Genomic DNA, 24,896 nt, shown 5'->3' with positions numbered 1-24,896 from the left:
CTTGTCCCCTCCTCCGATTCCTCTGCAGTGGTAGGTATCTAAGGGACACAAAAGTGAGTAGGCTGTCACAGTTTGAACAATGGAACCACCACCTCAGTGTACATAGAGAAGTAACGTGATGGGATAATGGGAATGGCAATGTATATGCAAATTATAGAAATGACACAGTTCTCGATTATCTGAATATTGTCCACCACCATAAAATGGCGACCACCTGTCCTGTATGTAGGGACAGGTGGAAGTGAGGTAACTTCGCCGGCGCGTCAGGGCAGAAGGCGGTCTTGCACCGCTGTGCTATTCCTCATGGATAACATGGGGCTCTATGGAGTACAGTGGCCAATAGGGATCACCCACACTGCCCATGCACCTGCACCCACGTCCACCACCACAGACATGACCGCCATTTTCTGTCTATAACCTCACTTGATTCCTGACTTTCCACAGGACAACACCTACACTGCGTGTGCTGCTGTGACCTGTGTCTGGATCCTGCCATGGCCCGTGTGACCGGGGAAAGGGCCCCTGCCTTCACTTCGGAGGAGTTGGAGCATTTGGTGGATGGGGTCCTACCCCAGTATGGGCAGCTGTATGGGCCTCCAGACCAACAGGTGAGTACACCTTGGGCATGATGCATGTGACAACGTTGCATGGAGTTGTGGGTGCAAGCATTGTGTCTTTTTTGGGGGTCGTATGTCTGGTGGTAGTGTACATGGTGGGCGCTGAGTGATGTGTGTGCCAATGGGGATGGAAGGGCATTTGTGGGCCATATGTGTGACAGGCTGGATTGTATGTGTAATGGTATCCTCCTGTCTGTGTTTCCTCTGCAGGTCAGCGCCCATCAGAAGAAGGGATTGTGGCGTGCCATTGCCAAGGACGTGTGGGCCCTAAGGGTCTACAGCAGGCAGAGCACCCAATGTAGGAAGAGGTGGGAGGACCTGAGATGCTGGGCCCCGAAGACCGCAGAGGCCCAGCTGGGGATGGCCCCCCAACGAGGGCAGGGTGCCCGTCGGAACCAAACGCCCCTGACAGCCTGCATATTGGCGGTGGCCTACCCAGAACTAGATGGGCGCTTGAGGGCATCACAGCAGCCACAAGGGGGTGAGTACAGTGTGCATTACAACTATGATTGGTAGGTGGCATTGGATCCTGGTGGTGGGTGTCAGTTAGAAGGTGCCCCTTAATGCCAGGTCAGAGATCGCAGCGTGATCCAGCTGAAGGACAATGGTTGTATTGCTAAATCTGGTAACCTAGCTACGTTGCATTCCATGTAAGACAGGGCTTAGGGACTCCCAGGAGGGGTGCAGTTGATGGGGGTTGGCTCACATCTGGCTGTGATACCTAGCCAATGGAATGCCAGTGCGATGCATGGTGCTCAATCCTGATCTCTGTGTGTAACGGTTATGTGTATGCCATCTGTGGTGTTGGTGCTGCAATTGACCCAGTGCTCCCTTTCTCTCTCTCTCCCTTTTTTCTTCTGTCATCCTATCAATGTGTGCATTAGCATCATCTGGCAGAGGAGCAGGGGCACCAGCGACAGAGGGAGCTGCATCCCACAGGACCCAGGAGGCAGAGTCCTCCGACGCCGAGGTAACCCCTCACTGAGTTGCCCGTGCCCACTCACCCAGGAGGGTGGGCATCTCCTTCGCCCCAGGCACCTCAGGCCCTTCCCCACTGAGCCTGCTGCCCTCAGTGAGGAGGCTATTCACCTCCTGAGATCCGTCTCTATAGGGCAGTCAACCATTGTGAATGCCATCCAGGGGCTGGCATCCCAGATGCAACAATGCAATGCATTCCTGGAGGGCATTCACAGTGTATTGGCGGCCCAACAGAGATCGTTCCAGGCTCTGACCTCCTCTCTGAGGACAGCCATTGTCCATGTTCCTACCGTCCCCCCTCCAACTACCACTTCCCAGTCCCAATCTCCTCAACCCCAACACATCCCATGCACACATACAGACAAGCATGCACACAAAACATCACACAAGAGTGGCACAGACACACACAGGCAGCACACTTCAGGCCACAAGCACTCACACAAACAACAGACATTTGCACACACAACAACATCCACTGCCTCCAGTGTCCCCCCCTCCTCCCTCACTATTACATCCGCACTCACACCTGCATGCACTGCATCAACAGCCACCACCACCATCACCACACCAAGAAGCACACACACCTCACTTGCAGACACCTCCACAACATCCATACATGCGTCCCCTGTGTCCTTACCCACTCTGTCTGCCCCCTCCTAAGAGACACAAATGCACGCACTCAGACACCCAACAGCCATCCATCTTACATCAGCACACTGCCCATGCACCTGCACCCACGTCCAGCAGACATACACCTCCAACAACCACTCCCTCCCATCCCTCCTCCCTCATTCCGCCCACCATCCCTAAGAAGCTTTTCCTTGCCCAACTTGACCTCTTCCCTCCCCCTCCACCCCCCCTGTCCTGCCTGTAAGAGCAGGGTCACAACAACCGAGCCCAGCACCTCAGCCAAACAGTTCACGGGGACAGTGGAGGCACCTCCTAGTCATGGAGGCAAGAAAGGAAAGGATCCCACTCCACCATGCAAGAGGGGGAAGGATCACACACCACCCCCAAGAGGGGGAAGGGTCCCACTCCACCACCCAAGAGAGGGAAAGATCCCACTCCACCTCCCAAGAGAGGGAAGGATCCCACTCCACCTCCCAAGAGAGGGAAGGTTCCCACTCCACCAACTAAGAGAGGCCCCCTTCAACAGCAGTGGGCTAGGAGCCCTCACCTCCAGCAGAGGCTAGCAGGGTTTCCCCTCCAACAGCAGTGGGCTTGGAGCCCTCACCTCCAGCAGAGGCTGGCAGGGTTTCCCCTCCAACAGCAGTGGGCAAGGAGCCCTCACCTCCAGTAGGGACACAGCAGCCCTCACCTCTAGTTGGGACACAGCAGCCATTACCTCCAGCTGGGACACAACAGCCCTCACCTCCAGCTGGGACACAGCAGCCCTCACCTCCAGTTGGGACACAGCAGCCCTCACCTCCAACTACTGGGACACAGCTGCCCTCACCTCCAGCTGAGACACAGCAGCCCTCACCTCCAGCTGGGACACAGCAGCCCTCACCTCCAGCTGGGACACAGCAGCCCTCACCTCCAGCAGAGGGCATGTATGCCACCTTCCGTAGACTGTTGTACAAGAAGCCCCCTCCAGAACCAGTGGGCAAGTTCCCCACCTCAGAGACTATAAGTTTGCACTCCCCAGCAAAGAGAAATGAGCAAGGAGCCCTCTCCAGAACCAGTGGGCAAGTTCCCCACCTCAGAGACTGTGACCTTGCATTCCCCAGCAAAGTGAAATGGGCAAGGAGCCCCCTCCAGAACCAGTGGGCAAGTTCCCCATCTCAGATACTGTGAGCTTGCACTTCCCAACAAAGTGAAATGGGCAAGGAGCCCCCTCCAGAACCATTGGGCAAGTTCCCCACCTCAGAGACTGTGACCTTGCATTCCCCAGCAAAGAGAAATGGGTATGGTGCCCCCTCCAGAACCAGTGGGCAAATTCCCAACTTCAGCTGAGGTGTCCCCCTTTCCCCCTGAGGTGCCTGCCCCATTCCCAACATGATGCCCCTGCACAGTGTAGTGCAGATTACGTCAGAGAACGAGTTGGGCCTTGGACTGTGCCCTGTGGCCATATGGGCCTTTTGTACTTTGGACTGGCCATTGGCCCTTTCTGAACCGTGACTCAAGTATTTCTTGTCACATGGGCAATATGGTGGCTGTAAGCATCAAATTACACTATAAGTTCTGGATAAATGTTGTCCTTGCATTATTATGAAGTGTGTCCTGTGAGACTGGTTTTCCTCTGCAGCTGGTTGTGTGTATGGTGTGTGTGTGTGTGCGTGCGTGAATGGTGTGTGTTGTGCGTGTGTGTGTGTCACTCTCCTTTTTCTCCCTTCCTCCCTTGTGTGGTAGGTGGCTGTACTCAACGTGGTCGTCTTTGTCGGCATTGATGTTCGAGGTGGAGCATGGCGTAGAAGAGCATCAGGAAGACTTGATGTTCGGGTTCCATGTCGGCGATGGTCTTCTCTGTGTCTCGGATGGCGAGTCTTTCGTCTTCTGTGTTCTGTTTCCTCCAGGCTTTTGATGGCGTTGGTACCGTCCCGGAAATCGTGGTGATTGCTACCTCTTAATATGGTGGGCGGTACCTTGTCTTCTGCCTGCCTGTTGATGGCTACCGCCGTTGTCGGTGGTGTTAACACCCTGGCTGTTGGTTTGGTACATTGGCTGTCTATTGGAGTTATCACCTCCATGGTCATAATTTGGCAGTAATTACTGGCAGCCTGTTGGCGGTATTACCGCCTCTTTAACAGTTACTGCCAATGTCATAATGACCACTTAAGTTTCTTAGTAAAGGTTTTGCTACAGTGAGGCTATCATTTCTACTTGTAGAGTAAGCTTCAATCCAGTCACAAAAAATGCACTCAATCACCAACACGTATTTCAAACCACGACACATAAGTATTTCAGTGAAATCAATCTGCATTCTGTTGAATGGACCTCCTGCTCTTCCAGTGTGACTCAGATTAACAACTGTTTTTTCCCCACATGCATTTGTTGGAAAGTAACACATCTGTGACAAATTGCTTCATCAGTCTGTCTAAATTTCGGATTGAACCAGAACTGTTTAAACGTTCAAATCATTGCATCTCTGCCTATGTGTGCCTGACCATGATAATATCTTGCCATTTGGGTCAGTAGACAATTCGGCAAAACCACTTGTCCTTAATTTGAAATCCAAATTTCATCTTTTTCTCTTTGAGAGCAATTCAATTTTAGCCAGCTTTCTTTTTCATCATCAGAAACATTTTCCTGCAAACGTTTGATTTCTTCCCAAGTGTCCATTACTTCTAACAAATAATTTTGATTTACTTCATTAACATTTGATTCTCCAATTAAAGTTTTCCATTCTTCATCAAAAGAAATGCAGATCAATGCGCAAAACCTTGCAACTTGATCTTCATTAGCATTTCCTATTGAAACAAAGTCATTTTATCTCTGGTGTGTGCTGCATTTAACCACAGCAATTTTCTCAGTTAACTGTAGGGCTTGCAACAGATCATGAATTCTAAAACCATTTCTAATTGGTGAACCAGAAGAGGCCATGAAACCTCTCTGCACCATAACTGCCCTAAATCATGCACTACTCCAAATCCATACTAGCTGTCTGTAAAAATTGTAACTCTAAGTTGTGCTGGTATACAGCATGCTCTAGTAAGAGCCACCAATTCAGCCACTTGTGCCGAGAATACCCCTTGAAGCCATGAAGCTTTGAGTGCTCCTGAGATTGTGCACACAGCATATCCAGATTTCAGCTTTCCTGCATTGTATTTCAAACAGGAACCATCAACAAAAAATATGTGATCATTCTCTTTTAACATGGTATCTTGAATATCAGGTCTGGGTTTTGTGCACAATTCAATAACTTGTCATGTTCAACTTCCTTCATCTTTTCATTTTCAGCATTTTCAATTGGTAACATTATACAAGTACAAAAACAACACTAGCTGACCAAATAGAACAAAGAATCTAATTTGACCAAGTAATTGTATTATCAAAAACTCAAGAATAACCATACAGAATATCAGCAAGATAATATGATATATTGAGGCTGAATAGATTTAGTTAACACACATGAATCAATAACAATTTATTTCAAACAGTAGGATTAAGAACATAACATGACATCCTTACCTAACCACTAATTTGACCCGCATGTTGGGACTTACTTGCAAAAAGAAAAAGCAGACAAAAATTAATTTGGAAAACATCTAGCTAGGGTGCTTGTCAAAATAGTGGTTGTATTTCTAACAGAGACGAAACACAAAAACCTGCAAAAGACAAATGCACATTTTATACCTCTCCTTAATGGATTGGATCAGCAAGCAGCAAAGTCTTCTTCAATAGAGCATCTTCAGTCTTCACTCGGTCAGGACAATGGGAAACAGTTCAGTAATGTTGGCGTTATTGTAACTGAACCATTAGTAATATAAGCAACAACATACAACATAGAACTGTAGTCACTGAAAGTTAGGAAGAATCTCTCCTTACATCATTATTACTTTGCTATATTAAAAACCCAGAAAACAACTAACTAGAATGCCATTGGCCAGTCTATGAGGGTGATTTAGGTCAGAGCCAATTAAAATTATTCCACCTTCTCTGAAGTATCTTTATTTAATTTCCTCCATTCACGATTGGACCATCTTCTCACACAGCAGTTACCACTTTCCGCAGAAGAATACATTTGTTGCAGGTTATACATGAGCACTTAGAATCATTGTTCTGGGTACACATTATTTCATCTCAGGAAGGACTAACAAAAGTTACAACAGAAGAACATAACCTTTCTGCAAAATACGAGTTACACAGTATATTGAAAATCCATTCACTAAACATTTGAAATGGTGGCCAAGATGGCGGCGCGCTAGGACGTGCCTGCCTGAGCTCCGCCGCCCTGGCCCAGAACACCGTCGACTGGCCCGGCAGGGGGACACCCTGAGGCCTCCCGTAGCGATGGGCGCTGCCGTGGGCTGGTGGTCGCCCGGCAGAGGCTGAGCGGCGCGCGACGCTGCTCCCAATGAGAGAGGAGCGGCTGGCCCCGAAACGTGATCGGGGCCGCGGAGCAGCTTGGGCGGTGGCCTGAGCCGCATGGCAGGCCTTTCTCTGGCTGCTTCCTGGGCCCCATGCCGGTGGGGCCGGAGCCCCAGAAGGATCGCGTTGGGCCCCGCAAGCGGCGGGACCGCAGTGGGGGCCTAGACCCCAGGATTGGCAGGCGCCCTAGGTGCAGAAGGCGCCCCGTTTACAGGACCTGGTCGGGGCTGGAGGGCAGCTCCCCCCTCCCCAGCGGGTCTCTCCAGTACTGCGGAGAGGCCTGGAGGTGTGGGCAAAGATAGGAGAGGCCATCGCTTTGCCCCGAGGTTACCATACTCACCCGCAAGGAGGACAAGTAAGTGCGGGCCCCTGTGTGGGGCTGCAGAGGCTATATAAAGCGAAGATTCGTAAGAGGAGGCTACAAAGTGCTAGGGCCAGGCGCAATCTTTGACACGGCGACACCTGGTGATTTAGTCCCAGACGCAGCTTTTGGAGAGACTCGGGGGGGGGGGTGATCCGGTGAACCGAGACCGTGCCCGTGTGCCATGGCGGCGTCCAAATCAAAGCGGGAGCGTTCAGTGAGAGAAATGTTGACAGGGGCCCGCCTGACATCGGGTGGTATGGCTGAGGATTCACTGGCGACAAGACCCCTGGAGGGTCGGACAGAGATGGATCCGGATGAGGGCTCCCCGGTCACGAAGGGCTTTTTGACCTCCCTGTTTGATTCGCTTCGGAGCGACATCCAGGAGCTGCGCAGGGACATTTCCCAGGAGGTGAAGGAGCTGCGAGGAGAGGTTACCTCCATGGTGAGATTCCTCGAGGTGAGGAAGTGGCGGGCCTGCAACAGGAGGTCATCCGCCTCCGAGAGCAGCAGGACCTCCTCCAGATAGCGGTCGAGGATTTGGAAAATCGTTCGAGGAGACAAAATATCCGCATCAGAGGGGCTCCGGTGGGGTGGAAAAGGAGGACATTGGGGACTATGTGGTGGGCCTGTTTCGCTCTCTGCTGGGCCCGGATGAGACTCAGGAGATAGTCCTGGAAAGAGTTCACTGTGTGGGCCGCACTGGTGGCCCTGGAGACCGCCCCTCGGATATCCTAGCCTGTCTCCACAATTTTGTGCTTAAAGAAAAGATCCTACAGCGGGCTCGCAATCTTCAGCAGGTACTTTTTAGAGGACATGAGCTCCAATTATTCCACGACCTCTCTGTGCGGACCTTGCAGAGGCGGAGAGAATTCAGACCTATCACGGAGCACTTGCGGGCGCACGATGTGTCTTACTCCTGGAGCCACCCGTTCCGCCTGGTCTTCCATTGGGAGGAACAGCTCCGGCAGGTGAGATCCGTTTCGGAAGCAAATCGGATCCTGGGCTTGGAGGAGAACTGCCAGGACGCGAGCGAGAAGGCAACCTTGCCTGTTGGGGGTCCTCCACGTTGGGGGCGGAAGGAGAAAAGAAGGAAGCTGCAGCACCCTACGGCCTCGGAGCTGAGGTCGGAGAGGGAATCCGTTCTGAACAGCGTGGCCGCCGGACGTTCAGCCTAGAGGAGGGGGGGCAGGGGAGGCCCGAACTGCGGATGGCCTTGATGCTAACGGCATGCCAGCCGCTGAAGAGGGTCGGGCGGCGGGGGCGACGGACCTGGTTTACCAAACATGGACGGATCTACTGCCCTGTGGAGACTTTTCCTCGCGAAGATGGATGTGCGAGGACTTCTTGGTTGTGAGCACCTGTTGTGCGCATTGGTTGAATGTTGTTGGGCTTCCCTGCGACGCTGGCTTCTGTGTGGAGATATTCTCAGGCCTTGGCGTTTGAGGAGGTGGATAATCTGGCCCGGGGGGTGCTCTTCCTGTGAGGTCTCTTTCGTCTTGAATACTGCTCTCACTTTAGGGTATGACTATTAAATGTACAAGCTTGAACGTCCGTGAGCTCAATAATCCTACGAAGAAGCTAGCCATCCTGTCCGCCTTAGAGAGGTCGGGGAGTCACATATGCCTGCTGCAGGAGACACATCTCGTCCCAAAAGACATTTATCATATGCATTCTAAGTGGTTCCCTAGGCAGTTCTGGTCTTCGGCATCATCGAAGCATGCAGGGGTTGCGATACTATTAGCGCGCTCATTCCCTGGGGAAGTGGTGACAAAACTGCATGAGGTGCAAGGTAGGCTTCTAGCCATGAGAATGAGACTGGGGTTTTTTCCTTCACTATTGCTTCTCTATACGCGCCTAATTCCCAGCAGGAAGTCTTCCTAAAACAGGCTTTGACCCCGCTGCTACAATCTCCGGACGGTGCCATCCTGGTGGGAGGCGATTTTAACCTGGTGATGGATGGTGATTTGGATCGTTCAGGTCACCGGTATGGGCAGACGGGGTCAATGACAGTGGCGGGTCGTCAGTGGCTGAGTGAGTGTGGCCTGGAGGATGTGTGGAGGAGGGCGCACCCCACGTTAAGGGACTATTCCTTTTACTCGGCAGCAACTAAGACATACGCTAGGCTTGAACTTTTCTTGGCCTCGCAAGAGTTTCTTCCCCGGGTTAGGGAGGCAGTGATTGAGCCTCGAGCCCTGTCGGACCACGCCCTGGTTACTGTTGAGGTTGTCATGAGTATGGAGCGCGTGGGCGCATCGGGTGGCGATTTAGGGACTCAGTGCTTCAGAACGGTGCAACAGTAGAGGCGATTTGTAGTGCAATAATAGACTACCTTAGCCTTAATGATGATGGGTCCACTTGCTTGGCGACGCTGTGGGAGGCACTGAAGGCTGTTTTGAGGGGTGAGGTGATGTCGCTGTCCGCTAGGGATAATAAAGCAAGGAGACTCCCTACAGAGGATTTAGAACAGAGAGTGATGGTATTGGAACGTTCACATAAGCATACCGGTGCACCGAGAGTCTGGCGAGAGCTTGAGAAAGTAAGGAAGCAGTTGAGGAGGTTGGATTGGGACAGGGCAGAGTATGCGGTAGTGTGCCTTAAGCATAAGTATTATATAGGGAGTAATAGATGTGGGAAGCTATTGGCACATCGGTTGCGAGCGCAGCGCGCGGCGTCAATGATAAAAATGGTTTGCTCTCCCTCGGGAGCGGAAGCGCGCAAGAACGACCAAATTGCGGAGGCGTTTGCGGAATTCTATCGGGGACTATATGGGGCTGAGGAGCCCGGTAATGCAGCTCCGGGGGCCTTCCTAGAGGGTATAGCAACTACTTCCTTGACCGAGAGAGAGGCGACTTCGTTAGATCAACCTATAAGGGCGGAAGAGCTCATATCAGCAATTGCACGTTTGCAGGTCGCGAAGTCACCTGGCCCCATGGTTTTTCCGCACTTTTTTTATAAGACCTTCTGTATGGAACTTGTACCAATATTAGTGAGCCTCTTCAATTCCTTTCGACAGACGGGGGCTCTCACGGCCAGCATGTTGGATGCCACTATTGTGGTTATTCCGAAGCTGGGGAAGGATCCCGAGTAGTGCGCCTCATACAGGCGGATCTCCCTCTTGAATATCGATGCCAAATTGTTCACTGGCATACTGGCACACCGTCTCAATTATTACATGCCGGGCCTTGTGGATCCCGACCAAGCAGGATTTATACTGCATAGGCAGTGTAGTGATAATACCAAGCGATTGCTTCATCTATTGGATAAAACTGATCGCTCACGCAGGGAGGTGCTCTTCCTTTCTATCGATGCAGAAAAGGCGTTTGATAGGGTTCATTGGCCATACCTGTTCAGGGTGCTTGAGCGCTTTGGGCTGGGCCTGGGTTTTATGGCATGGATCCGCTGTATCTATCAGGCACCTCGGGCGGCGGTCCGCGTCAACGGGACGCTCTCGTTGCCGTTCTCAATTCAAAGAGGGAACCGGCAGGGGTGCCCGCTTTCGCCCCTCTTGTTTGCCCTCTATATGGAGCCCATGATGCAGCAGCTTTGTGATAACCCTCAGATCACGGGCGTGAAGTTTGGGGGAGATGAGCATATCATTTCATTGTACGCGGATGATGTGATTCTTACCCTGGCGGACCCCGCGACCTCACTGCCTGTACTAATGGGGATACTAGAGGAATTTGGACGGGTCTCGGGATTCTGGATGAATATGCTAAAGTCGCAGGCCATGAGCAGGTTTATCAGTGCCGAGCATGAAAGAGATCTGAAGGCCCGATTCCACTTTATATGGTCTTCCTCAAAACTCCCGTACTTGGGGGTTGATGTAGGGTCCACTGTTGCTCGTACGGCGACGTTGAATTACACGAAACTGACTCTGAAGGTGCAGCGCAACCTAGAGACCTGGGGAGACTTAAATTGTCTTGTTTGGGCAGGGTGGCGGCGGTGAAGATGACCATCCTACCACGCGTTCTGTACGTGTTCTAGGCACTTCCGGTGGCGCCCCTGCCACGAACGATAGCAACCCTTCAAACAGGGGTTCTAAGATTCGTTAGGGAGGGAAAGGCGACGCGGCAACCACATTGGGTGTTGTATCGCCCTAAGCAGGAGGGAGGATTGGCGGTCCCCTGCCTTCTACTATACTTTCAGGCAGCACAATTGCGTTTTCTATTAGAATGGAGTCATCCGTCTTCATGGACCAAACGGTGTCGGGCTCCCGTATATGGAAGGAGCCCTGGCTCCGGCGCCGTCACAGAGTGCGGGGGTTGTACGCATCCCCGGTCACTGAAGTGTCGATGAAGGTGTGGGATGTGGTGGCCAGCAGACTGGGCTTGACGACATTCCCGTCCCCAATGACACCCCTGGGTGCGAACCCTGATTTTGGTCCAGGCCTGCAACTGGAGGCACTGCACCGTTGGTATGAAGGGGGCTGCAAAAGAGTAGGATACCTTTTTGACGAGCAGGGGGTGATCTCCTTTGACCAGATGAGGGAGACATATGGCTTAACCGAGGCAGACAGGATGATGTATTATCAAATACGACACTGGGCCATGTTGCCAGCCAATAGAGCATTATTAGATAGGCTGTTAACACCGTTTGAACAATGGATTTTAGTGAAAAAGGACGATAAGCGGTTGATTTCGTAGCTTTACGGTCTCTTACGGGGAGGCCCGCTCGCCTAAGACTAAGGGTCAGCTGAGGTGGGAGAGGGAACTGGAGAGGGAGCTCTCTGATGAGGAGTGGGAGGGCATCTTTTTCAGGACACATCACACGGCTTACAATGCGGCAGGTACAGAGACAGCATTTAAGGTGGCCTCCTATTGGTACTACACCCCAGCAAGGATTCATGCTTGGGATCCCACTAAGTCCAGCCTTTGTTGGAGGGGGTGCGGGGCGGAGGGTCGCTTGTGCACCTACTATGGCATTGCCCTAAGCTTCATCGGTACTGGGAGAATATTATAGACACTATTGACATGGCGTTTGATACTCAGATCCCCAGATTTCCTGCGCACACTTTGCTGGGCCTGCCTAATCCGCTTACTTTCCCCCTGAGATCACTGAAAGGACGGCAGATGGCCTTGGCTTTAAATGCGGCACTGCAGCTGCTATTAGCCGTGTGGGGGACTGACAAGATCCCAACAGTAACATCATGGCTCCATAAGCTGTGGTTTATCCTCGCTATGCAAAAGCTCACTTTGACTTCACAGCAGCGCAGTGGTGACTTTAAGGAACTCTGGCAACCATTCTTACAAATACTATCCGCGGAGTTCACAGAATTGACTTGTCCGGCCTACTTGAGGGTGCTGGAGTTGAATTGAGCGAATGGGAGTGAGTGTGCAGTGGAGACTTATACGGAAGACCAATATCACATTGGAACAAGGCCTGGGATCGAGTGATTGTTGTATGACGTGCCAGTTGCGGGGAAACAAAGTTAAAGTTTTGTTCAGGTTGTTTCTCACTACATATGGAGCATGCTGCATATTACAGCAATTGTATTATTTAGATGCGCTGCGTTTGTGATGTTTATAATTGAAAATAACAATAAACAGATTTGATCCATAAACATTTGAAATATTTTATGAGGTCAGCAAGTGTTTAACAGTGAACAGTGAACTTCTAGAAACTGCTGAGCCAGAAAAACATTGCAAAAGCCTTTTAAAACATAGAGTTAGCTTTAGGCCTCTTCGTGTTGTCCCACATTTGATAAAACATGTAATTTCTTCTTTTAAACTAAAATATTAATTTGCATTAGTTTGTATATTAATATGTATTAATATATTATAATACATTTCTATTTTAATCTTTATTATTTATTATAGCATATTTTTTGTTTATGGTGTTCGTCAACTTTGCCACTTTACACATTTCAAATTTTAAAAGCACATTTATTTCTAAACTGACTTTTAGTACAAGTTGTACTCCTTTAATCAATACTTTAATTTCTTAAAAATGTTATTAAGTAACCTACTCTCTTACACACTTAAGAACAAGATGGCGAAAATATGTTCTGAATCTTAATTAAAGTGGTCCAATACCTTGCTGCTGCCATGTCGCCAACAGAGCCACACCAGCTCAGAATACCAGATTGTGCCCCGGAGACAGAGTGATAGTAGGCTCTATGACGTTACCTTCAAGTCTACCCATGTGAACAGCCTAATTAGACCTGCAACTGAATGATCATGTTGTCCTCCTGTACAGTAGAAAATGTAATTGATGTCTCAACATTTCCAGTCTCACGTTTAAGCTGCCTTCACCAACACCATGATCCACAAGAATAAATCCACTCTGCAGCCATGCTGCTGTTGTCCCTACAATTGTTGATGTTGGTTCGCTCCTCCTAGTACAACCAATCTGCAGCTATCCAAGACGCCTGAAACTCACCATGAGAACTTAAAATGTTTTATATTTCTTGGATTAATTGGGAAATTTGAAATATTTTACGTATTAGGGATAGTCTAGGTGCACAATACATTTGTGACAGATTTTTGGTTAAGCACATCTGCACTTTAAAAGGAAAACAAGGCAATTTCATTTTTTCAGCGGGCCTACTTAATTTATGAATGACAGCACTGACTGTATAATTGGATTTATATACAAAAGTTCCTACAAGTATACTTTCATCCGAGGACTATTGGGTCCCGGAACCTCGAGGCGCTGGCTGACAGTATGGGTTATGTGGATATGTGGGTTATTATGAATTCATATGTTAGTCAGTCAAGTAGTTTATTTTGTGTACAGCCCATAAAAGAAAATTAAATAATCACATTGGAATTACAAAATATAAAAGTTACACATAGCAATACTGTAAAGTGCCCACAAATTTTTAAAAAAAGATTAAAAAAGCAACAGTAGAGACAGAAAAACATAAAAACAGTTGTAAATTGCATTCATCAATACTTCAAGGAAGATGCACAATTTTGAACTCTTTCACTATTTGATTTAAAACATCACCTTTGCTTTTTTCTTAAGTAACCATACAGCATGGAGAGACCGACTCACCCCAAATACAATAACTTATCTTACATCTGTGCTTAATATCATGTAGGCCTCCAAATAATGTCTCACCCCTATGTTGTTACGGAGAAGTTTAAGCTAAATCTGCTTAGACTTTTGGTACTTAGGACAAAAAATAAACCACGTTTAATGTCTGCACCACTGACAAGCTACTGTTGTTAGTGGGTGGGGTTTCTATTTACATACAGATTTGTTAATTAGTTAGGTTCCTTACCTAAATTTGACGTAAAGTGTGCGAGTTATGGGAGGTTGAATGTCGTCTGTTTCTTTCCCTGGGGATGGCTTATGGGCTAAAGATTCCTCCACCATACTCCCTGACTTAGCCAGCCTTGCGATGATATGCAATGACATTCATCTCCCAAAATGCACCTTTAACTCTGCTCCGAGCATTGATTTAATTGAGGTAGGATTATTCCAATAATATCCGAGACCAAGGTCAATAAGATGATGCTTTGCAAACTTAAATCAGGGAAATAAGTGGGCTTTACTCAATCTTCCACAGCCAGTCAATAGTGGTGTAGCTCATTATTAAACCACAGCCTCACCCAGTATAAAAGGGGTCTTAATATCAACAGATCATGCACCCTTTTGGGACCTGAGTCATTGATTAGAGCTTTAGTAGGAGTACTCTGTGGCAAAGAGAAAAGAGTTCTTATAATATTGTTTTCTTAAGTGGTCAAACCATTGATATTGGAAACCCCCAGACTTCTGCCCCATAGATTACTGCAGCTTGGGGCTTTGCACTATATATCTCCACTGCTGGGGTGATATAATTAGCAGTGGTTGCCTTGACTCTCTGGATAATTGAGGAGGTAGAGTGGACCAGCACTAGTTCGGCATTTTTTCAATATGGAAGTTCCACATTCTACGTTTATCAATTCTAATCCCTAGATAGTGAAATCGATCCATAATTTTAATGGTTCATAGTGAAGTTAATTCTACGAGCTTTATGCACAATGAGAATCATGATTCTAGATTTGGAGGTATTGACCTCTAGGCCACGTGTATCACAGAACTCAGTAAATTTATTTAAAGGATTTTTAAATTCAACTGGGGTTTGTGACAACAAAAGGGTGTTGTCGACGAAGTGTAAAGCAGGGGGAACGGAAGTCTGCTGGCCTTGGGGTATCATGGATGCACTCTTTCAAGGTGTTAACCACATCATCTATATATAATGAGAAGAGTGTTGGTGGGAGGGCACAACCTTGCTGCACTCCTCACTGCACTGGGATTCGTTCTGTCAGATTTCCACTCATCCCCATTTTACTTGGGCAGTAGTATTATGATAAAATCCAACAAGTTGAGGTCCACGCCCATCTTAGCCTGACTGGACCGCAGGAGCTGCCTGGGAACTAAGTCAAAGACCACCCTGAGGTCCACAAAAGCCAAATAAAGATGCCCCCCAGTCTGCATCAGGTATTTTGCCACTATAAGATCAAACCGAAAGATTTGGACAATAGTGCTCACCTTTGCCCGGAACCTTGCCTGTAAGGGTAAGAGGACTGAGGCTTCATCAGTCCGGTCCTGTAGCATTGTGTAGCACAATTGCAGCATAGATAGTGCACTGAGATAGTGGGAGCTATAAATGTATTTTTTCACCAAGGCAATGACTGTTTTTACACACACACACACACATCTATATATATATATATATATATATATTTACCTTGCGGCAGTTGCTACTAGTTAGTTATAGTTAGGACCATGTTTCCATAGAAAACCGTTTTTTTACTTGCCTATATCTTTGGTACTGTTTGACGATTCTTCACGAAATTTTCCCAAAAAAAGTGTCACAGTGATTCTTGCTGTGCATGGAAAGTTTTGTGGTGATCCGTCAAGTGGGGGCATGAAAAAGGAGGCTCTAAAATGTTACATTTCCTATGTTAATTCACGTAAGATTCTTTAGACACGACTACAGGCCGAACCACTGGATGTAAGTACACCAAAATTGGCAGAAAACTAGCTGTCGGTATGCAGATTACACTTTCGCTTAGTCGTTGTGAATAGGTTCAGTAGTTTTTGGGATGTTAAAGGGAAAATAAATTTGTATATCTCGGGCCATGAATATTTCATGAATAATTCACAAAATTAAAAAAAAAAATACGAATGTGCGGAAAGAAGCGCTGCATTGGCTGACTGCAACCTGATTACAAAATTGCAGCCACCATTTTATTTCACAGGACACGGTCCTCAGGGGTAAAAATCCACATTGAAAGTGGTATAATAGGTCTAGGTGAGGGCACCCTGACCTCATGGGTGTGATATTGGTGTAATTTAAGTGCAAATTGTGGGGTTAAAATAATTTTGCATCACCATGCGAAATTCACCAATTTTCATGAATTATTCGCAAATATGGAAACATTTTGAAGAAAAACTACAGTCATTCACACACTAATTCAGTCACTCATACATGCACTCAGTCTCTCATGCGTCCACTTACACACCCAATCAGACTCTCATGCACCCCCTCACAACCACTCACTCACACACCCACTTTCGGACCCACCCAAACACTCACACACCCACTGAAAGATCTACTGACAGAGACAGCCCCTGTGGCCAACCTGCCCTGCCCACAGCTCAAAGACAGGTGTGTTGTGGGGTTGGGTGGTTATAAGGGCTTTGCTGCAAGGCCAGGCCTTGCGATCAACCTCTGCTGTGCATGGCCTTCAGCCATGCGCCGCGGTGGTTGGAATAACATATAGTAATTAAAATTGCTTTACATTAATAAACCATTGAAAATCACTGAAAGAAACAAAAGTTACATGGATGTTATAGTTCTGAATGTACTCGTACAAAACCATAGAAATTCTGCAGTTATAGTTAGAGTTCTTTTAAGTAACTATAACTCACGCCCTAGGGCATGAGTGTGTGAATGGGCGTGCAAGTCGCTGAGTGGGTCAGTGAGTGTGTGTGTGTGATTCTCTCAGCGGGTCTGTCAGTGGGTGAATGAGTGCTTGAATTGATCTGTGAGTGCGTGCATGAGTGTTTGAGAGTGTCTGTCAGTAGGTGCATGAGCCTGAGTGTCAGGAATAAGGCCGTGGCAAGTCCAGGTCCCGCCTGAAACTCCGCTGTGCGGCTCTGGGGCACTTTATGCGCACCACTTGTCATCCCCTCTTGTTCCAAAGGTGGCCATCAACGTCGTCTGCCCTGTGGCAAAACTCATAGAGCTGCAGGTTCAGGACATTGGTGGACAAGATGCACTTATCAGTGCTATTCCATGAAGGGACTACAATTCCCATGTTTTTAGAGGCAGCAGCCATCTTGGGGTGTGGCAGGCCTATAAAGCCCAGCCACACCCAAGCACGTTGCTCACTATTTTGAAGACTTCGATGCTGTCAGACCTCGTGGGGAGCAGAGTTCCTGGATGGCAGAGTGTCATCCAATCGAAGTATCCTTGTTTCCATAGTGAATTCTAAAACAAGTAGGTCGTACTCGTAGCGGTAAGGCATTGATGAATCCAATTTTGAAGGAAGTCGTTTCTTCCAGAAGTAAAGCGCCCCTTAGCACAGCGAGCAAAGCATTTTCATTTTTAAAAGTACAGCCGCCTTGGCGCGACGATCAAAGGCATTTCAGAGAACAGGTGTAAAGCGCTCTTTGCACGGCAATTCCATTGTTTCAGTCCACAGATGTAAAACGCTCTAGGCACGACAATTCAAGCGCTTCAGTCCACAGATGTAAAGCGCTCTTGGCTCAGCAATTCAAAGCGCTTCAGTCCCCAGATGTAAAGCGCTCTTGGCAGGGCAGTTCAAGTGCTTCAGTCCACAGGTGTAAAGCGCTCTTGGCAATTCAAAGCGCTTCAGTCCACATATGTAAAGCGCTCTTGGCATGGCAATTCAAGCTCTTCAGTCCACAGGAGTGAAAGGCTCTTGGCACAACAATCAAAGTGATTCAGGCCACATGAGTAAAGTGCCTCTTAGCATAACAAGCTTAGCGTCTCGGGCAAGACAAGTAAACGTTCTTCCTGGTATTATAAGTAAAGCGCTTCAAATTCAATGAGTAAACACTTTTTGGCCTTTATAGTTGTGAATGTGAAAGTATTTCTGGAGATAAGCAAATCATAGTTTTAATTGTTTTTTTGGAAAGCATAATATGTGAAAAGCATATTTAATTCTTTGAGATTTTCTAGGTCATGATCAAAGGTTTATATTATGAATGCATAAATGTTACAGGATTGATAGTCTGAGTATGACCATAATCCAAAGCTCGTCATCTCTTGGTTCTGAGGTTGTAGTTTATTCTTGTTCCATGGTTCAAAGAAGGGGCTTTGCCCTCATTTCAAAAGGGGTCTCCATCTGATATCACGGAGACGCATTTAGTCAAGAGTCCATTGATGAGTTATGTTTCTATGAATGAGTAAGTGCATATTTATTCTAACTTTTTCTTTTCAGATCTCTTTCCCTGCTGTTCCCTACCCTAATTCCCTTCCTCCCGACTGGCTTCATCATAACTCTGTGCTACAATAGCTTTCTGAGTTGGTGACGCCAGAATGTGGGCCTTTTGTTCAGCAACGTGCAGTTCCCGAGGAAAGGACACTGTGACACTGAGTGGGTCTGTGAGTGAGTGGGTGCCTGGGTCTGTGAGTGAGTGTGTGAGTGTATGAGAGGGTCTGTCAGTGAGTACGTGGTAAAAAAAAGTAGGGGGGGCACACATGAGCAGGTCCTCATGCCAGCTCCCCGTGTGATGGTCCTGCTGTCCAGCTTGCCTGCAGATCACTACCCTCTGCTGCCTTAGGTTTGTGCCTCCTCTGCTCATTTTCTGCTCATTTTTCTGCCTCTTCCCTGCTCGCTTCTGCCCTCTATGTTGCTCGTTCTGCCTGATATTTTGCCTTTTTCTGTTTGCTCCTGACCTTTATTCTGCCGCTTGCTGCTCGTTTCTGACCTTTATTTTGCCTCTTGCTGCTTGTTTCTCACCTCTATTTTGCCTCTTTCTGCTCATTCTGCCTACTATTTTTCCCCTTTCTGCTTGCTCCAGATCTTTATTTTGCCTTGTTCTACTCATTTCTGACCTTTATTCTACCTATTGCTGCTGGTTTCTGACCTCTATTTTGCCTCTTAATGCTCACTTCTAAACTTTATTCTGCCTCTTTCGGCTCCCTTCTGACATTTATTCTGCCTCTTTAAGTTAGTTTCTGACCTTTATTTTGCTCTTTCTGCTCATTTCTGACCTACGTTTTGCCTCTTTCTGCTTGTTATTCACTTTTATTTTACCTCTTGCTGCTCGTTTCTCTCCTCTGTTTTGTCTCATTCTACTCATTTCTCACCTTTATTTTGCTTCTTGATGCTGGTTTCTTTCCTTTATTTTGCCTTAAATACATTATTTGGTTAAAAAACTTTTCACCATGAAAACAAAACAATAAACAGCACATCACAAATCGCTCATACCTCATATGCCCCCGATAGTGTAAACACAATTAAAAATTACATTCAAAATTTCATTACTCAATTAATAAATCCATGATGAAATAAAAATTTATGTAAAAACACTAAAAGGATTAACACACTGTTCTGCCAAAATTATATCTCCCCATCCCCCGCAGCATACCACATATCGCTCGTTCCTCATGCTCCCCAATTTGTATGAAAAACATTTTAAAAATTCCATTCAAGATTTCATTACTCAATTAATAAATCCATAAAAGAATAAAACTTTGTACAAATACTAAAAGAAAATTAACACTGTTCCGCCAAGTTATGGCTCCCTTTAAAAAGGAACCTACCCCCGCCACACCAGTGCATCAGACGCCATGTGCAGCCACAAAAAAGCTGGGCGAAATTGCACAAAACCCCTAGCCCTCAGCATGGGGAGTAGATACCGTCTCCTAATGGGTGCATAAAAATCACAGAACAGTGTAAAATAAATTAGGGTCTGTGAGGACACACCGTCACACAGGCACAATTTTATAAAATTTTGAGTAAACTGGCCTAACGGAAAGCACAAATTGCTTCTAATTCCCCCCAAATGGAAATGCGTAATGAGGGTCCTTTCTCATACATGTCTTATCTCCAGAAGGTAGGCCTCTAGGCCCACCCCCATCTTTACCATTAAAAACTCCCTCACTGATTTTTTTCTTAACTCTTCCTCCTCCGTCTTGGTCCCTGCGATTTTGGAGATACTCTCCTTCACCCACCGTTTGTCAGAGCTAGTTAAGCCTTCAGGTGCGTCAAACATTTCTGACTGCCCATGTGCAGTGGCTACTTTTCTTACATAGGCCAACCAGGGAATTTCCTTCGCATGATCACATTGTAGGCAATCCCTCAGGATTTCCCTGTCTAGGGACGCAAACTCATTTGTCCAGATAGAAATCCATAATAAAAGGGGAGCTATTTTAATGGCATCTTCTACGAAATCCAGATCCAACTCGACATGCAAACAGAACCCAGAGGTGTTTTGACCCACTGCTAATAACCTTCTACAAAAACGATTTTCCTCAAACACAGGGGCCGTATTATCCATATAGCCCCAAAATGGGGCCCCATACAACAATAGAGGAAGGAATTTGCGCCTATAAACCTCAAGCAAAGGCTTGATAGGTTTATTTCCCACCCGGGCAGCAAACTCAAACGTGGCGCCTACAGCGGAGTTAAAAAGCATCCCTCTTCTCGAGATACAGGGTTTCCAGGTGCCCTTTTCATCAAAAATCACACCTAGATATGGGAATTCATTTACCTTGCTAATTACCTGATCATTTATCTTCAGTGCTCCCACCCTACTAAGTGGTTTGCCATACACCATGAAATGTGATTTGCTGCAGTTTATCTCTAAATCTAGAGCGGACTTAAAATTTTCATACGCTTTCACTGCTTTACGGAGTCCATTTATGGTGCGGGCCATGAGCACTGCATCATCAGCATAGAGCAATATCGGGACACTTTAGCCATTGATTTTGGGTGCAACCTTACATCTTTTGACTAAAAAATCATATAACCCATTTGTATTTAGCGGGAACAGGGTAGGGGCCAAAACACACCCCTGTCGCATGGCCCTATTAAGCTCAAACGGCTTCATTCATTTCTCATGTGGACCAACCCTCACATTAGCATTTGTTCCTAAATGAAGATAGCGAAGCAGCTCCACAATATGGGGATCCATACCCAGCCAGGTTAACCTTTCCCACAGCTTACTCCGATTAACCTTGCCAAAGGCACAGCTAAGATCCATAAAGGCAAGATACAAAGTACCCCTCTTTGCTTGCATATATTTGCCAATCAACATAAGCAGGTTTAAGCATTGCTCTCAGGTACCTAGCCCCTCCCTAAAGCCATACTGTACTTTGCTCAGGATTGTATTTTCAGACATCCAGTCCTCAACGCGTCTAAGGATAATCCGACCCAATACGACTTTGGTTCGTTGCAATTGCCCTTTTTATAGACAGGTATAATACATGCCGATCTCCAAGAAGCGGGAATACCTACACTGACTGCAGCATTGAGGACATTGACCAGAATGGGTGCCCACAACTGAGGACAGTTTATATAGATCCATTGGAATAGTATGAGGGCCCGGGGCTTTATGGCCAGCACGGCCTTGCAGCGCCTCCATCACCTCTTACCTAAACCTAATAGCTAAGTTAGGAGGGTGACCGTGCTTTTCGCCCCTTTTCTCCCCTAAAGGACCCCCCCCCAAAAAACTCCCACAGAAATTGGTCACCCAAACCTCAGGGACGATGTTACCTCCCAAACCCTCAGATGTTCCCGTCTCAATGGAGCCCCTGTGTACAACCTTCCAGAATAGGCCTGGGTTCTTATGGGATGATGCACAGTCCAGCTCCTCCCAGGCCTGCTCCTTGATCTGTTGCTTCCTGGCCCTCAGAGCTGTTTTATAGTGGGCCCTCGCATCTCTTACACGAGCCTTGTCTCTAGGTTGTTCATTTAAGGCCTTCCTCAGGGATTTCTTAGCCTCGTAACAGGGCTTGCTAAACCAACCACCCTGATTCTTACAAGAAGGCTGCGCAGCTACAATCATGCTTTCTGTGATGGCTACATTAACTTTGTGCATGGCATCCATGACTTCCCCTGAACTGGGAGATTCAGCCAATAGAGTTCCTATGATCAAATTCAGGTTTTTGCCCACCACCCTCTCTACTACTTGCTGAATATTTAACTGTCTCCAGCCAAGTCTTCTACCCTGATCTTTAGCTTTCACCGATACAAGCCCACCCCACACTGATTTACATATTATCTCAGGGAAATTGAAGAAGATCATGAGGGGGTTATGATCACTGAAATACTGCACTACTACTTCACCATGGATAACCAAATTCTTTAGAGAAGGGGACACAAAAATATAATCAATTGTTTTTCCAGCCCCCCCTGCCAACAAAAGTAGGGGCCTGATGTGTACCCACCCCTTCCAGGTCGCATGTATTCAAAAGACCCAAACTCCTTAGGCCCTTAATCAGGGCCCCACCCTTCAGGTCATAGGATCCTGCATCTGTATGTATCTCATAATCCTGCTCAAAAGGGTTCACCACAGTACCGTGTCTCACTATTTTGGCATTAAAATCCCCTGACACAACAGCACAGAACTCCAGACCAAACCCCTCCAATCTACACTTCAATTTCTGCAAGACTGAAAAAAGGACCCCAATTTGACAGCCAGAGTCCCAGACAGCATTGTAGAAGTTTACCAGCAGGACATTAAATTTGTTTGGAAAGACTACCCAGACAATTAAAAGGCCCTGATGTTTACAGGTAATTTGATAGGCTCTTGCTATTTTAAAAAATCGAATTAGGGTAACTAAGCCTCCTTTAGGGAGTTCTCCTTGAGACCTCACGGCCGGGACAGCAAACCTTTGAACCTCATCCCAGACAGCCAACCCATCCGACCAAGTTTCTTGGAGTAAAATAAAATCATAGTGTAACAAGAACTTTACCCATTTACAATTTGATAGCTTATAGTCATACCCTGCAACATTCCATGAGATAAGGCAGCACTTTGCGATCAAGACAACCCGACCTTCAGCATCATGGCAATCAAGAAGATTTCGTCCCACCCACTGACGGTCTCTGTGCATAGTGTCAATCCACCCCCTCCAAACCTGGGGAGGTAGTGGAACCATTGCCCAAACTAGTAGGCTGGAAACACCCTGCACTGAGCTAGGATTCCTAGTCAAGAAATCATCACTCAGCCTGGTATGATTATAGAAAAAACCCAAGGGGACCATACCAATCTTATCCTTCAACTGGGATGTCAACCGTTGTGATTAGACAAACCTATGGGCCAGGCCTGGATATCTACAATTTACAATAATACAATCCCCATTCCCATTCTTTACCCGGGGCCCGACCCAATCAATTCTTCTTACGAACAGGATATCGTCAAAGTCACAGTTTTTACTCAGCCAGTGACAAGTCTTGTTCTTTAGTTGGGCTGTGGATTCACTTGTACCCATCGCTAAAGGGGGAACATCTGTAAGTCCCCCCACATAGGGGGCGCAAGCCGGGGGAAGCTCTAGACAGACATGTGGAGGGCCTTTCACCTGTCGTTGGTTTTGAACCTCGCTTCTGTCTGGAGGGACCCCCACATTTCCCAAGTGCCTGCTGCCAATTGACTGTCCATCTCTAGTCCTACAATTTTCCCTTGAACTTGCTGAGAAGTCATCCGAAGCAGTCTCCACATAGTGACCAGTAATCCTCAAGTTGGGACAACTCAAAGGTTGCCACGTCTCTCTCACCCGGGGACTGGGGTTTCCTTCTTGGGGAAGCACCCCCTCGTGACAATTGCTTAGACACCGAGGGTCTGCGGGGCCCCCTTTGGCTAGAGCTAGCCTAGGCCTCTCTTTTCCACTCAACTGTGAAACTGAGGTTTCAAGCGCCCACAGTTTCTCCATAACCGGGCCATACTAGCCTCAGTCATTTCCTTGAGCCTCATCTGTAGATTTTCTACACAGATGCCTGGGCACTGGCTAGGGCTTATGTGATCCGCAGTATCCGAGAGGTTCGGGTTAGAAGGTAAGGGCAGTCTTGATTTTTTCCCAAGTTTTTTCAGAGTCTTTATCTTTTTCAGGGGAGGGCTGCTACTGCCAGGAGGAGAAACCATCAGAAGCCTCTTGCTCTTCCTTATTGTTCCACCCATACCCTTAACCCCTGTTCCTGCTTCCAGTGGGGTTATGGGCAGATCCCCCTGGCCAGTCCGTGGGAGCCCATCCCCATCCTCTGATGACCCCAGAACCCCATTTTGTATGGATGCTTGCTGCCAGTCACCCATCTCCAGCGAGAGCCTCCTCTCTGCCAGATCAATCTCCTTTGTGACTACCCCAACAGCTTGCGCAAGAAAGGAATCTAGCGTTGAGTTAGTTTTTCCCTTTTCACCTCCACAATAGTCCCCATTTTGCAAGGCCCTTCTCCTACCCATCTTCTCAATTTACCAAGAGAGCCTCTCAGATTTGCCTCAGATCTGCCTCAGATCACTTTCAACCGCAAATTGATTGGGTAATATCTGATATAACAGAAAAGGAAAACTCTTCTCTCCACCATAGAGGTTAGCTTATATAGGGATTCTGTGGTAGTTAATAAAGTTGAGCACTCACCCACTGAACCAAATCTAAGAGGGGTGACCCAGCCCGGCCTCTTCCGGTCAATGGCGGGCAAGGGACGGGCCCGCCCTTGGCCCGGGCTTCGCCTGGGCACGGCCCACATGCCAAATGCACGTCCCACGCAGCAGTGTTTTGTCTGCGCTTTATTAGCGCTTCAGGTCTCTGCTCCGCCCCCTCCACCAAGGGCCTCCTGGGACACAGAGTCCCCTCGTGCAGAATGCGCATCCCCCGCAGCGGTGTTTTGTCGGCGCTTTAGTAACGCTTCAGGTCTCTGCTCCGCCCCCTCCACCATCGGCCTCCTGGGACACAGAGTCCCCTTGTGCGGAATGCGCATCCCCCGCAGCGGTGTTTTGTCGGC

This window comes from Pleurodeles waltl, chromosome 12 (assembly GCF_031143425.1).
Source record: "Pleurodeles waltl isolate 20211129_DDA chromosome 12, aPleWal1.hap1.20221129, whole genome shotgun sequence".
NCBI lineage: Eukaryota > Metazoa > Chordata > Amphibia > Caudata > Salamandridae > Pleurodeles > Pleurodeles waltl.
This window is presented reverse-complemented; position numbering follows the sequence as displayed.